Source organism: Triticum aestivum, chromosome 1B (genome assembly GCF_018294505.1).
Source record: "Triticum aestivum cultivar Chinese Spring chromosome 1B, IWGSC CS RefSeq v2.1, whole genome shotgun sequence".
NCBI lineage: Eukaryota > Viridiplantae > Streptophyta > Magnoliopsida > Poales > Poaceae > Triticum > Triticum aestivum.
Window position 1 is genome coordinate 412,978,077 of NC_057795.1, and position 14,189 is coordinate 412,992,265.

Here is a 14,189-nt window from a genome sequence, read left to right on the forward strand (position 1 = left end):
CGTCCGATTCCCCATTTATACTCCATGGGCGCAAAAACTACCTCTCCATCAGCCACGAAACAACAGCGTCCCTTCGTCCGCCACCCCATCCCACCCATTAACCGCCGTCCTCCTCCATCACGCCGGAGCCGATACCCCGATGTCATTGTCCATGGCAACCTCAACCGCAACGCCCTCCATGGCTAGTAGTTGAAGCCGAGGCCGAGTCGTCCATACCCGAGCCAGTTCAACCATGCCATCCTGTGCCTCACCGCTGCCTCTCCAACTTCGCCACTGTCCATCGCACTAGAGCTATTCCTGCTACACCGTCCTTCGCCGCCTCGAATCTGCTTCACCTCTGTCGACATACAACCACTGCAACATAGTCAACAATTTGGCCGTGGGTTCATCCAAGGATCCACAGTCCTCCAAAACATCAGTTCCCCCGAGGAAAAGAATAAGTTTGCCGCGACATATGGAGGAGACCACACTGGTAACCGGAAATGGTACTCCTCTTCCCCTATTCATGCAAATCTTACGTGCCTGCTTGCACGGTATTCATCCCAAAAAAGACACTAGTTGACCGCTTCTTCTTGATACTAGATGTTCCTAGTAACTCGCGATGCACAAGGTTTCTCCTCATATACTATTTCACCTTAGCTGGAGGTCCGTCGCCCCCCTAGATTTCAATTCCTGGTCAGTTGATTCCCAATTAATGGAAAATATCCCCGGAGTAACAGGCGCTAGTCCGCCCATTACGACGGGGAAGCAACGCCTCGGTGTTTATCTTAGGGGCATGTGGGGCCTAGAGCTGTTGGCGCCTAATCTGGAGGTTGGCCGAGATTAAACGGATGGCCTGGGGCGCTGCCAAGCACGGCGATGGTGTGAGGTCGAGGGGACGGTGGGGCAACGGAGGCAGGGTTCTAGGCCAGTGGTCGCTGGCGGTTCAAGAAAGATCATAAACAGTGACTGGCAGGAGGTAGATGATGGCCATCTGCCCGTTCCTTATAGATCGGACGGTTCATAAAAAATTGACTGGCCTATTTATTTTCAGTTGACTCTTATCTTGATATGACCACATGTGGTGGTGTACTTGAGGAGTACCTGCATTTCCTGTGCTCATATATTACAAAATCATATGGAGTAGAATCTAATTTTGTTTGCCATGCAATGTTGTAGAGCTATCATATGTCTCGTGTCATTTATTTTTCAGCCACCTGCTATCTGCTACTTTTACAATGCACTAGTTCTGCACACACTTCACCCATACTCTCACTATTGTGTTTTTATGCAAGGGTATTTCAGACTCTGCTGCCTTGAGAGAAGCAGAAAAGAAAAGCGAGAAGTCGCTCCACCTTCGTACGCGGGTAGGCAAGACATGTTTCAGCACTATAAAGGGTGCAGTGTTAGTAGGTGGAGATGGTAAACGTAGCTCTAGAGTTGATGACCTCACTCGCAATGAACCACCATTCCAGGTGCTTGCTTTAACTTCGCGGTGTCATATGTGGTTGCATGTTCCATATGGTGCCTAGCTTGTATTCAAAAGGCGGAAGTCGATCTTTATTAAGATAAGGAAAGATATTTTTTACATGAGCCACCATACATGAGCACTAGAAGACAAATAGCTAGTCAAGGCACTGGCCGAGCCAGTGACAAGCCCGGCACAGACAGGCATCACCTGGAAGCCAACTAAAAAGCCACGATGGTGGCGAAGCAGCCCGCCTCCCACCAGGCTCTTAGGTCCTAGATGATCATGCTCACCACTCCAGCCGGATGTCTAGCTTGTATTCCTTCCAATTTGGTTAAATTGCATCTTCTTAGCTTACATTTTATACCTTTGAATATGACATGCCTTTTTGTTTTTGGTATATACTAGTACATTTGTCTATTAACCACGTTCTTACGTCAAACTATGTTCTTGTGTACCCCTCATCAATCACTTATGATGAGGCAGTCAGGCAAGTGGACTACTGTGAGTAAAGATCCTCATTTAAAGAATGCAGCGTTAGCCTCCCGACATGATTCTCAAGAAACAACAAGGCTAGATGAAGATAGTGAACGTAGCTCTGTAGTTGATTACCGCATTTCCCCTACACTAGCATCATATGTGCTTGCTCTAACTTGGCAGCGTGATATGTGGTTGCATGTTGCATATGGTGTCTAGATTGTAATTCTTCCAATCTGGTTAAATTGCATGTGCTATTCTGCTTAGTTTATACATTATACCTGTTAATGTGACATGCCTTCCTGTTTTAGTACATAGTACATCTATCTATTAAGCATGTCCTTACATAAAACTATTGTTTTTTGTATCCCGCATCAATCAATATGACGAGACACCTTTAGTATATGCAGTGTGATATTAGTTGCATCTTTCATATGATTTATAGCATGCACTGCTTCTAATTTGTTGAAATGCCATTTATGATGGGACGCTTTTAACTTGGCAAAGTCATATTGGTTGCATCTTTCATGTGGTGTCTAGCTTGCATTGCTTCTTATTTGTTGGAATGGTTTCTGCTTAGTTTACACAAACAGTTGTGAACATGCCATGTCGTCCTGTTTTTCGTACATATTCCATCCTGGTATCATGTGTTTGCCTTACATCAAAGTAGTGATTGTCAGTATCATGCACGAATGAGTTCTGAAGAGAGAATTTTATTGCTTTTTCTTGTTGGTTTTACTTGACAATTCAAAATCAATAAAGCGGAAGGAAGTTAGCAAGGAAGCGGATAAAGGTGCTCCTTCCAAACGGAGGGCCTCTATAGATTCTACTCCTCCACCCCCTAAGATGATTTGCAAGACAACACATGCATAGACACTCAACGTAGTTGTGTTGATGATGAGCATGTCTCCCCTAGTGCACCATCACAGGTGCTCCCTCTAACTTGGCACTGTTATATGTGGTTGCATGTTATGTGTGATGTCTAGCTTGTACTGCTTCTAATTTTGTTGAATTCCATCTGCTTACTTTACACATTATACTTTTGAATAAGACACGTGTTCCTGTTTCTAGAACATACGATATCTATCTATCACACACATGTTCTTACATCAAATTACTACTGTTGTGTAACCTGCAACAATCACTTATCATAAGACACGTTTGACTTGGGAGTGTGATATAGGTTATAGCTCGCATTCTTTCTAGCTTGTACTACTAATTTGTTGAAATGACACTTATGACGAGACAGTTTTAACTTGGTAGAGTGATATTCGTTGCATCTTTCATATGGTGTCTAGCTTTCATTGCTTCTAATTTGTTGAAATGCATTCTCCTTAGTTTACACATCATAAGCTGTGAATATGCAATGTTGTGCATATGCAATGGCACTAATGACGAGAGACCTCTAACTTGGTAGTGTGATGTTGTTTGCATCTTGCATATGATTTATTTCTTGTACTGCTTCACATTTGTTTAAACGCCATTTATGATGAGATACTGTTAACCTGGCAGAGCGATATTTGTAGCATCTTTCATATGGTATCTACCTTCCATTGCATTGCTTCTAATTTAGTGAAATGTGTTCTGTTTAGTTTACACATCATAGTTCTGGTTATCTCTTCCGTCCTGTTTTTCGTACATATTACATCCTCCTATCATGTGGTTGTATAACATCAAAGTTCAGTTCGTCTGTATCGCACATCAATTTGTTCTGAAGAACTAAATTGCTATTCGTTTTTCTTGTCGGCTTGACTTAATATGGCACAGAGAAAGAGGAAGCAACACAGAGTGACAGGGAATGGTAAGCGGAAGAATCCTGTAGATTCTGCTGGTACTGATGGTGCAATAGAAGGTCAAGGTCCAGCGGAAAATTCTACAAACAGGGTATCCCATGCTACACGAGCTGCAGAACAAGCCAAACAGAAACAAATAGCTGCCACCAAATAGAGACAACCCTAGTTGTTGCAACACCTTCCACAGTACTACCAGCTGCACGAGTTACTCGTGCGTCAACTGAGCTAGTAGCACATTCCCAAGATCCCTTGCCACCTGACACTACTTCCCAAGAACTATTGATACAATATGAGTTGGGAAGATTAGATGAACCTTGTGAGCTTCAACAGCAAGAAGGTAGTTGCTGGAGTCAAGTTACAGTTGCATGCTTCTTTATATGTAGTCTCACAGTTTGATGTACACTAACATTTCCTATGTTCATTGTTGGACTAGCACCTAGGCGCAAGAGGAAACAAACATCAGGGATAATGCTCGATAGGTTAACTGAATCTAGAGGAGGAAGAATGGAGATCCGTTTTGAGGCAGGTTTAAAAAGGCCACATGATGCTACAGAGTCAGCCAAGTTAGTATCAGAGGCAGCGGTTGCCGTTAGGTGTCATGTACATATCCTCCCAACATGGATTCAGTACAGGAATGACAAAGACGAAACCTAGTTCAACACCTTCGTCGACCATTTATCTATAAGTATGGTTATGTATGGAAACTAGTAATATTGTCTTGCTCTGTCCCATACTTTCTAGGTTGTTGATAATGAGACTCCCATAATTTTCAACAGGTGAGGTTCAAGTTGGGTAGCCAAGATGATGCAAAGACAAGCTTGCACCCATGTTTTCAAGTCTTCTTTGCGACAGTATCGGTATAACTTGAGGAAAACTCACTTTGAAGGCAAGGCTAATAGTGAACTTGCCCAAACATCTCTAGTGGAAAATATATCGGATGAAGACTGGAGAGGCCTCGTTAAACACTGGTCTGATCTGAAGTATCAGGTATAGTATATATATGTCATCAGATCACATGTTGAAGTCCTATTTACGCATGTGCCACACAAATCGACCTTCTTGTATGTGAACTATTCAAAGAATAAGGCCAACCGTACGGAAGTGAAATTCCAATAGACGACAAGATCTCGTAGCTATATTGCACACTATGAGGCTCTTGTAATTAGCTGTTGTTTCACTCTTTTCGTTGTACCATATTATCAGATCTATATTTACTTGTTCCAAATGCAGAGGAAAGCCCGCAAGGACCAAAAAGTACCTGAACCAAATGCTGTGGAAATCTTCAAGGACTGTCACACCAGCAAGAAGAAGGGCATGACAACACAAATCAAAGCCGCTGTTGCAAGTCCTTAATCCTCATGCCTTTTAACTACTACTTACTCTAACTTGTTCCTTGAACTGCATGGTTTGCAACCAATGTCTATTACTGTTTTCATTTTTATACACAATTGTCTTAGCGTATCATTGCACCTTACAAGGTTTAAAAGAGAGGAGTGATGTTCCTTTGATCTTGACCTGTAATCTAGTTCCGTGCTGGACTTTCCCACACAATGTTACAATTGTCTATTTGTCTGTTCTCAGTTGTTTGTGATATGAATGATGTCATACTATGCTTACCGTATTATAAACTTCATCTCTTTATCCTTAGTTGTCAATACAATGTGAAGAAATAGACAATACATTAGCGATGGTACATGGTCATATGTTTGGAACCTGGTTTTATTATGTACTTTGCAATAAAATACAATCAATATTTTACATGGGTTCACCAGAATAAGTTCTGTATATAGACCAAAGTTATTTTGTTTGTTTTTGTTGCCTCATTAATATCTTCTGTTCTGGTACTACTAATGTAAAAACTCAACTTTTCAGCGAGCTATGGAAAAAATGGTGGAACCGCCAACTTCTGAAGATCGCGAGGCAACTATAACTACAATGTCAGCTCTTGCTGTAGTGGGTCAGTACCTGTCCACTAACAGTGCCAAAAGCATGTTCCTGTGTAATACTGGGTTGGTTGTTAAGGCAATCTCGTCCAAACTGCCTCACGATCAAGATATGCAAGCTCAAAACAATGTTATATCTGCGCTCCAGACATAAGTCCATTCCCTAACAGAGACCCTTTGTGAAACAAGGAGAGACATTGTTCGATGTCGTCAAGATATGCATGGCTTTGAAACCAGACTATCAAACATTTGCTATGTTGTTCAGGAGCCTAGGAGAAATGAAGGAGAAGGTTATGGTGCTCCATCGGACAATACAACATGAAAACATAACAGTCAGGTCAAATGAACTGAGATTCTGAACTTCTGGTGGTGCATTTATCTGCTTGACTGTTAACTTTTATGCCAACCTTCCTTTTGTTTTATAGTTGTAATTTGTTTTGGTGCGATACAAAATTTGTTCTTAACGTGCAGCCACCGGCTGAAGAAAACAGCAAGCCATTTTTGTATAGTGTAGGGTGTTCCCTATATTTGCAGTGGTGGCGATCTTTGATGCCGAGTGGATGTAATTTGTGCAATCGCCTTAATAGCCTAGCATTAGTTTCGGGCTTATTTATTTCCTAGTCTTCTTTTCCCTGGTTTGCTAGTGGCCGCGACAACCATGGGCCATATACGGACCATGGTAACCTTGACCCTGCTACGGGCCGTAGGATCCATGGGTCTCCTACGGGCCATCGATAAATGGGCCTCCAGCAGGGTCGTAGAATCGGTGGGCCTCGGGCCGTCGGATAAATGGGTCTACATGGGTCGTAAGCGGGCGTAATTGGTATCGACCGAGCACGGTAACGGGCGTTAACAGGTCGGAGGACAGCAAAGGCTTAATTCTGTCACAGGCATAACGGGTCGTTAATGGGCCATAATATAGGAGGGGCTGGAAACGACGCAATGGGTTAACAGGACAGAAACGGGCCGACTCTTGCCACGGGCCGAATTTGGCCCATTAGGGGAACAAGCCAATAATGGGCTGGAAGTAATCAAGGGCCGGAAATGTGACGCCCGGATAATTAGGCTACAGTAATCCCACATTAATGATGCCACGTCACCATGGTTATTGTTGTTAATCTCGCGTTAGTTCAAACCCGATTCAAATTCAAATTTGAAGTTAAGCCAAACAATAAAAGTTTCCAAACATTAAAACTAAACTGCTCTAAATGTGTTCAATAGTTCATCGGTAATAATGGTGGATAAACCACATTTTTAAAAAGTTGTTTAAATGCTCAAAAGTAATTAACGCAGTGTCTAAAACAATTAAATAAATGACTTTTGTATTTTATAAAATCCTAAACTAATTTATTTGGTAGTCAAACTTTTTATGGCAGAGGTATAATTTACAAACTAATTTAGGTGCTAATTAATTATCTTAATAGAGTAAAAATAAATTGGAGTTTAAAAAGAAAACAGAAAAGAAAATAAATCAAAAGGTAAAAGATAAATCAAAAAACAAAAGGAACCCCCCCCCCACTGGGCTTCGGCCCAACAAACCAGCAGGCCGCCTAGCCGGCCCAACCGGCCACCCACCCCATTCCCACTTAACCCCACACGCTCCCGAAACCATGGTCGCGCGCGCTCGCGCCGACCGCAGCCGCTGCAGCTCCCCTCACTGCCGACTCTCGCCCACCCAGGCCACCCCAGGCCACCGGCCTCCCTCTTCTCTGGCGCCCGGTCGTGGTCACCGACGCCCAGGCGGTTGTGCCCCTACCGGTCACGCCCGCAGCGCCCATATGGGCTGCACGTGCGCCCGACGCCCGTGAACCCCACACCCGCTATGGCCCTCTGTGCCAATGACGGGGGGGGGCATGCCCAGAACAATTTTATTAAAAAAATAAATTAAAAATAATAATTATAATATTAATTAATTAATTAAGATAATTAATTAACTTAATTAATCTTGATTAGATTAACCTAAGCACTTAGGTTAGTTAATTAATCTGTTAGGTTAGTTAATAGTCAATGAGAGTTGGGACCCACACGTCAGTTTCACCCAGTCAACGCCCTGTTGACTGCTCACATCATGCGGACGTCATGATGACGTTAGCATACACTATTCTCGATAATGTTGACGTAAAATAATTGAATAAATTCTAAAAATGATTAAATCTTTTAAAATTAATATAAAATAAACCGTAGCTCGGATGGAAAAAGTTTGTACATGAAAGTTGCTCAGAATGACGAGACGAACCCGGATACGCAGCCTGTTCGTCCGCCATGTGTCCCTAGCATAGTGGACCTGCAACATTTGACCTCCGGTTCATTTGTCCGAAAACGCGAAACACCGGCGATACTTTCCCAGATATTTCCCCCTTTCGCCGGTATCACCTACTACCACGTTAGGGCACACCTAGCACCGCTCATTGTAATGCCATGCATCGTCATGCTTATGTTTGCATTGTATTTATTGCTTCTTCCCCCTCTTCTCACCGGTAGACTACGAGACTGACGCTGCTGCTGCCCAGTTCGACTACGGAGTTGACGACCCCTCCTTCTTGCCAGAGCAACTAGGCAAGCCCCCCCGCTTGATCACCATATATTTCCTATTCTTCTCTCTACGGCTTGCATTAGAGTAGTGTAGCATGTTACTGTTCGGTTACTCCTATTCTGTTGCATAGCATGTCATTGTTGCTACAGTCGTTGATACCTTACCTGCAATCCTAAATGCTTAGTATAGGATGCTAGTTTATCATCATTGGCCCTACATTCTTGTCAGTCTGCCTTGCTATACTATCGGGTCATGATCACTCGGCAGGTGATCACGGGTATATACTATACATATAGATACATACTATACAGATGGTGACTAAAGTCGGTTCGGTTCGTTGAGTACCCGCAAGTGATTCAGATATGGGGGCTCAAAGGACAGGTGGCTCCATCCTGGTAGAGGTGGGCCTGGATTCTTGAGGTCCCCCGACTGTTACTTTGTGGCAGAGCGACAGGGCAGGTTGAGACCACCTAGGCGAGAGGTGGGCCTGGCCCTGGTCGGCGGTCGCGGTTACTTCATAATAACACGCTTAACGAGATCTTGGTATTTGATTTGAGTATGGACACTGGCCTATACGCACTAACCAACTATGCGGGAAAAGTTATGGGCACTCGACGTCGTGGTATCAGCCGAAGCCTTCTTGATGTCAGCGACTGAGCGGCGCGTGCCGGGTTGGACCGCATAACGCAACTTCCTTTGTAATGGAGGTTGCTAGGTCTACTCACCGGCCGCGTATGCAACGTGCAGGTGTCAATGGGTGATGGGCCCAGACCCCTGCGCACATAGGCTTTAGACCGGTGTGCTGACCTCTCTGTTGTGCCTAGGTGGGGCTTCAACGTGTTGATCTTCCAAGGCGGGCATGACCCAGGAAAGTGTGTCTAGCCAAAAGGGATCGAGTGTGTTGGGTTATGTGGTGCACCCCTGCAGGGAAGTTTATCTATTTGAATAGCCGTGTCCCTCGGTAAAAGGACGACCCGGAGTTGTACCTTGACCTTATGACAACTAGAATCGGATACTTAATTAAACACACCCAGACAAGTTCCAGAGGCAACCCGGTGATCGCTTTCCCACAGGGTGACGAGGGAAGGATGGCCGGGTAGGATTATGCTATGCGATGCTACTTGGAGGACATCAATCTACTCTCTTCTATATGCTGCAAGATGGAGGCTACCAGAAGAGTAGTATTCGATAAGACTAGCTATCCCCCTCTTATTCTGGCATTCAGCAGTTCAGTAAATCGATATTGCCTCTTTACACATATACCCATGCATATGTAGTGTAGATCCTTGCTTGCGAGTACTTTGGATGAGTACTCACGGTTGCTTTGCTCCCTCTTTTCCCCGTCTTTCCTTTTCTTCTCAGATGCCGCAACTAGACATTGGATCCCAGGATCCATACGCCACCGTCGATGATGACTCCTACTACACTGGAGATGCCTACTACTACGTGCAGGCCGCTGACGACGACCAGGAGCAATTAGGAGGATCCCAGGCAGGAGGCTTGCGCCTCTTTCGACCTGTATCCCAGTTTGTGCTAGCCATCTTATGGCAACTTGTTTAACTTATGTCTGTACTCAGATATTGTTGCTTCTGGTGACTCGTTTATATTCGAGCACTTGTATTCGAGCCCTCGAGGCCCCCTGGCTTGTAATATGATGCTTGTGTGACTTATTTTACTTTTAGAGTTGTGTTGTGATATCTTCCCGTGAGTCCCTGATCTTGATCATACACATTTGCGTGCATGATTAGTGTATGATTGAATCGGGGGCGTCACAGGAAAGGAGCCCAAGAATGTATGGGTCGTCAGTAGGCCAAAAGCTAACATGGGCTGGAAATGGCCCATGTGAATCATGGGCCGTTAACGGGTACAAAGAAATTTGCTGTTCATTATGGGCTAGTGTCACTGTGTGCCTCGAAAGGGCCTAATGATACAAAGGCCTCATATGGACCGAAAGACATCGTGGGCCATACATAGGATAATAGTGAAATGGGCCGGTGTTATATTCGACAGCCCACATGACCTTGTTGAGCCGATTTCTGTTAGGCCCTAACGGGTCATGAGTTACCGGGCCGTAAAATGGGTTATTTGCAAAGAAACCGTTAATAGGCTTTTCATGGGCCAGCCCGCTAACTTTTGACCAAGTGAAATGAGCCAGCCTTTGTAAGCTAAATGGGCCAGTAGTGGGCCATCGCACATGTCGACATATCATAGGCGCCTATCTCACCCACTCATGAGCTCACACGTCTTTCCTTCGGCCAATCAGAATTTTACACGTGGAAGTTTCCCATTGGTTCGGGCTGTTAACGGGTTATCGGATCCAAAACCTGACCGATAGCTTAATGGCGTCCTGTTACGGTGGATGCCACGTGTCGGTCACCCATGACGAAAGCACTTCTATGAGCGCGATTTATCATCATGGAAGTGGACACTTTCGTGATGATAATTTTGGTAATGTCATGGAACACTTCTACGACAGCACAGTTATCACTATCTTGATTCTGTCATAGAATCGTCATGGATGTACATGCATGACAAAAAACGCGACCTACTGTGACAAACATGTATCATCACGGAAGTGTATTTTTTGTGTAGTGTCTGTAGGTGTGCTAACCGGACGCCCCGAAGGAGAAGTGTCTGGATTCCAAGGCGACCTGCTACAAGAGTTATGCAAGGTGCACGAGCGAGCTCGGAAAGCATTGAGGAACATGGCTAAGGCTTTATGGTCGTCCGATCCACCTCCAGGAAGTATGGAGGAGCTCGTAAATTTATTCAAGGGAGCTCGTTGCCGTTTGGAGCTATGGAAGATATCAACGTGTTGGGAGGGCGCCCGAGAGGCCTGGGCCATGGTGAAAACAGGGTATACCAAACTTGATCCGAATCATATGGACCGGGTCAGACCTCGGGGACCAGATGGACAACAAATTCTTGTTAGCTTAGTGTACGACCAAGTAAAAATAGCCGCTAAGTTTTTGCAATAGGATTGTAAACTAGACAACCTACTAGAGGGTCTAGAGGAGGAAGAAGTTTTTGAGTCCAAGTAGCAATGTACTTTATCAGCAAACTTATCTCCAGCCAAAGTGTAAAGAGATTGTCATGGTAGATCTTCTACTTCGACCTCCAGAACCCGTGGTTTGGAGTTTTTCCAGATAAAACACCAAGGTATGTTCAGAAACTAGGCAGTCCAGTCATAGCTTCTTAAACAGACAAGTTGTATTCGGGGAGTTATGTTATGTTACATTTAATCATAAGAAACATCTTCCAGAGAGAATAGTTCCATTAAGGGTTCCTTTCCCTGGGCCAGCATGCGTTTGTGGGCATGCATAAGCTGTGATGCTAAAAATCATAGTACACATTATACTTTGGGGGCATATATTGCGGCAAAGGCAGTTCATCATTTGTCCACCTATGTCGGGGATATACCCCACGGTATGACCCGGCCGGAGTTATGACCCGGCCGGACAAGGAGATTCACCAGAAGACCCGGCTGGAGCTAGGCGACTCACTGGCGATCTGCCTGGACATGGCGGTTTACATATAACCCACCTGGACATTGTGACCCACTGGAGACCCGGCGGGCGGATCAGATGGATAACAAGGCCCAAATCCCATAAGGCCGACTCACGTTATGATGGGTCGGCTTAAGAGGAAAGGGATGACAAATATTTCCTTTATGAGGAAGCAAGACCCCGACTTGTATTTAACTTGTAAGAGAAGATAGGCTAGTCCTAGTCCTACTAGGACTCCACATGTAACCCGCCCCTCTAACTTATATAAGGAGGGGCAGGGCTCCCCAAAGGAGACAAGCAACAAGAAACAATATCTAGGGCTAGGCACAAAGAGGAGAGCCGGCTTACGGTGACTCTCTCATGAGCATAATGAGATCTAGCCACAAACAGCATGTAGGGCTATTACCGGATGATGTTTCCCGGGGCCTGAAGCTGTCTAAATCCTTGTCTTGTATGTTGCGTCTCTCGATTCCGATCAACCCCTCTCAAGCTACCACATAGATGCGTTGGCCTCGCGACTAAGTCCTGAAACTAAGGACATCTTCCGTGACAATTCCACGACAACCTACCAATTATTCCCTTAAGAACGCTAGCTTTCGGCTTCACCCATCTGAGGTACACGTCTGGATAACCCGGTTGTAACAATCGCAGAGGTGCTCCCTTTATACCCTAGCCAAACAAGCGGGAACATAGGGCATAAGCATAGGAGCCACGCAACCCAGCTTGGCAAAAACTTAAGTCATAAAGGTGCATATAATGGCGAAGACAAGACAAATATATGGTGAGCTTGAAACTCAACAAAAATCATAATAAGCTTTTGTGGAAAGAAGCCCCCAGGTATTATGGGGTATGTACATTTACTGATGTATGCCCCTTAAGTGTGTGGTTTATCCGGACACTGGCTAGAAGTCGTACAAAAATGAAAAATAGAAAAAAGGTGAGAGGGGAAATGAACGGACGAAGAAAAAAGGTATAAATGTGAACTTAGGCGTAGAATCTTCGGAGCCGAGCAGCGTTCCATGGGTTTGGTTCCAAACGATTGTTCGAAGCGTTGCAAAGGCGATATGCTCCTCCAGTGAGAACTTCATCTATAATGAAGGGACCCACCCATTTGGGCTTGAGCTTGTCCTTTTTCTTCTCTAGTAGGCGTAGAACGAGTTCACCGACATTATAACTCTTTGCCTGTAGGCTTGCTGTTGGTAAAATTCGGACCGGGCCTTCGTGATATCGCGCTCCTCTTCCAAGCCGTCCAGATCATCTTGCCGATCAAGCTCGACCTCTCTCTCTCTCTTCATACATGCGCACTCGAGGTGAGTCATGAATAATGTCGCAAGGCAAAACTGCCTCCGCGCCATACACCATGAAAAACGGTGTATATCCGGTCGTGCAATTGGGTGTGGTATGCAGCCCCCAGAGTACAGAATCGAGTTCTTCGACCCAGTCCTTTTCTGATTCTCGCAGAGATCGCACTAGTCTGGGTTTGATGCCTCTCATTATCAAGCCATTAGCCTGTTTGACCTGGCCGTTTGTTTGAGGGTGATATATGGAGGCGTAATCAAGCTTGATGCCCAAATTAGCGCACCAGGTTTTCACCTCATCGGTCGTAAAGTTGGAACTGTTGTCAGTAATGATGCTATGTGGGACACCATAATGGTGTACAACATCATATATGAAGTCTATAACCAGTCCGACTTCGGCCATTTTCACTGGTTTGGTTTCTATCCACTTAGTGAACTTGTCGACCATAACCAGTAAATATTTCTTCTTATGGCTTCCCCCTTTAAGGGGTCCAACCATGTCTAGCCCCCATACCACAAAAGGCCAAGTAATGGGGATTGTTCGTAAGGCAATGGGAGGCATATGGATTTGATTGGCGAAAAGCTGGCATCCAACACAGTGTTGTACGAGGTCCTATTCGTCTGCTCGGGCCGTGTGCCAAAAGAAACCCGTACGGGAGGCCTTACTTACAAGGGCCCGAGCTGCGGCATGATGGCCGCCAAGACCGGCGTGTATTTCAGCCAAGAGCTGCCATCTTTCTTCTCCGAAGATACATCTTTGAAGTACTCCGGTGGTACTTTTCTTGTACAGTTCCCCCTCATGGACTTTGTAGGCCTTCGAGCGTCAAACAGTGCGGCGGGCCTCCGTCTCATCATCAGGGAGCTCATTCCTAGTAATGTAGGCAAGGAAAGGTTCAGTCCACGGGGCAATTACAGCCATGATTTCGTGGTCTGATGGTGTTATTTCGGTGCCCGAACCTCTGACGATATCGGAACTGTGTTCGGAATCTGGGGATATGATCTGCTCCGGAACTGTGTTCCCGCTATCATCCTACCACTCTATGGATGGCTTGAAGAGACTCTCCACGAAGGTGTTAGGTGGGACAGGGTCGCATTTGGCGCCCATGCGGGCAAGCATGTCCGCAGCTTGATTACTCTCTTGAGCCACATGATGAAACTCGAGCCCTTCAGACCAAGCTGATACTTTGAGTAT